The sequence below is a fragment of the Mastacembelus armatus genome, chromosome 22 (genome assembly GCF_900324485.2).
Source record: "Mastacembelus armatus chromosome 22, fMasArm1.2, whole genome shotgun sequence".
Classification (NCBI taxonomy): Eukaryota; Metazoa; Chordata; class Actinopteri; order Synbranchiformes; family Mastacembelidae; genus Mastacembelus; species Mastacembelus armatus.
The window spans coordinates 17,827,627-17,830,332 of NC_046654.1; positions in this window are offsets into that span (position 1 = coordinate 17,827,627).

The window sequence follows — 2,706 nt, forward strand, 5'->3', positions numbered from 1 at the left end:
CAACACCACAAATGAATCACTGAAATGCATAGAACCGCTGGCTGCAGCTTCAGTGAAAGCAAACAGGTGAACCACACCTTCAGACTATTGCTGCTGCTGTTTCAATTTTCCATGTCGGTCCATACTGACATTGTCTCTCTGTGGATATTATATAAAATACTGCAGGCATTATACAAAATGTTAGAGGAGGCCAGAAGATTATCTTTTCAGATGATGTTAGTCTGTAAAACATTTAAACTACTACTCCGTTTCTGTCAGGGATGGGAATTAGCTTATGTTCCATATCAAATTAGTCTGATTCAAGTCAAGCCAAGATTTAAGGACATAAGTAGATGTAAAGATACTGACTGACTATCTGGAAATCATATTTTGAAGAACATATAGGTCATGCTATGTTCTCGTATTTAATATAAAACAACCTTTTTTTTAAGGTAATTTCTTGCCGATCTGATGGCCCTTTTCCACATCATCTGTTCTTAATACAAAATACATTCCTGGATCATGGAACACGGATTTTGCTGTTAATAGTGTCTGTTACGACCTTCTCTAGAGGAAGAGAAAGTAAGACATGAGCCAGATGTAAAATGATCAACGGGATACATTTATTTTAACATTAGACACACTAAACTAACAAGGATTGGGTTTTGAACACAACATAAATGGGTACCAAACAACAGGTAGTTATACTCTCAAAAGATGTCAAACTCAAAGCGTTCCCCAAAAGGGGGAAGTTCCTTAAGTAAACCAAAAGAACTCCAAAAGAAAAGACATTTAAAGCTAGCCTACAGCAACTAAGACAGAACTCAAGGAGATCTATCTGGATAAACAAAAGAACAATGTAGGCCAAAACAAACAATTCATGAGCCAAGCTGAGTCCAACAGCACACTAAAGTTTACACAACACACAACAAAGTTTTCCTTGTGTCCACCAGACAAGTTAAGGTTTACACAAACCTATTACAAAAGCACAAAGATAACTACCAGTTCAAGTTTTCTTACAAAACAGTTAATCAGCTAAGTCACTGCACGTATTTAACAAGTGCAAACAAAGGCCAGCATGGCAGACTGCTCACATCAAATCACAGCTGCCCCGAATGGTGAGGATGAGACTTCTTTTAAAGGCCCACTCTTGATGATGTCACTTGATTTTGATTGGTGTACCAAGCCAAGATGAGTGTTAGACGAATCAGGAAACATGTAATGGATCATGTGGATTAAGGGGCTGGAAGAAGGAACTCCAAGGGTAGGTTGAAGGTTGTGAAACACCAATCAGCTTCAGTTCAGGGCGGGATGTTGAAGGAACATGAAAGGCCAATCACAAACGAGCATCTGGTGCAGTTGATTTGGATTTTCACACACAAGGCAGCAGGTGAGAGAACGAGAGGAAGAAAAAGAAACAAAACAACACCAGGGGCTGTGTCTCTAGTAGTTTCAAGTGACCAGGCTCAAACAAGTATGCTCAAAGAATACAGGTGTTGGTATTCAATTCCATTCAATTTCATTTGTATAGCACCACAATACAAATCATCTCAAGGCACTTTACAAAAACTAAAACTAAAAACCCAACAAATCCCTTGTGAGCAGCACTGGTGACAGTGGAGAGGAAAAACTCCCTTTAACAGAAGAAAAACCTCCAGCAGAACCGGGCTCAGTTTGGGCAGCCACCTGCCTCGACCGGTTGGGGTGAGTGGATAGAGCAGAGAGAAAAGAACAGCAACAATAAACAACAAATAGACACTGCAGGTTGGTGGGACCAGTAACTGCACATCAGCGATAAACAGCTCCAGGACCAGGGACACCTGCAGAAGGTACAGAGAGAGAGAACGGAGAGAGAGGGAGAGAGCACAAGGTTAGCGAAAATCAATGGTGGAATATACATGTGAGGGGGGGAGGAGAGGAAGGGATGGAAAGGGAAGGGAGAGGAGGGTTAAGGTAGGGGAGCTCAGTGCACCGATGGTCCTCGGGCTGTCTAGGTCTATAGCAGCATAACTAAGGGATGGTTCAGGGTTACCTGAAGTTAGCCCTAACTATACGCTTTGTCAAAGAGGAAGGTTTTAAGTCTAGCCTTAAAAGTACAGAGTGTCTGCCTCCTGAACCCAGACTGGGAGCTGGTTCCACAGGAGAGGAGCTTGATAGTTAAAGGCTCTGCCTCCCATTCTGCTTTTGGAAACTCTGGGAACCACAAGTAGACCTGCACTCTGAGAGCGAAGTGTTCTACTGGGATAATATGGTACTATGAAGTCTTTAAGGTATGAAGGAGCTTGATCATGAAGGGATTTGTCTGTGAGAAGAAGGATTTTAAATTCTATTCTGGATTTTACAGGGAGCCAATGAAGAGAAGCCAATATAGGAGAAATATGATCTCTCTTGCTAGTTCCTGTCAGGACTCTGGCTGCAGCATTCTGGATTAACTGGAGATACTGGGACAACCAGATAATAATGAGTTACAGTAATCTAGCCTTGAGGTAACAAATGCATGGATTAGTTTTTCTGCGTCATTTTGAGACAGGATGTTCCTAATTTTGGCAATGTTGCACAGGTGAAAGAAGGCACTAGTACTGGAGGCCAGGGCTATGCCATCTAAGGTAGCTATAATTTTAGAAAAGTTATTTCTGAGGTTTTTAGGCCCAAATACAGTAACCTCTGTTTTCTCTGAATTTAAAAGTAGAAAGTTACTGGTCATCCAGGCCTTTATGTTAGTTAGAC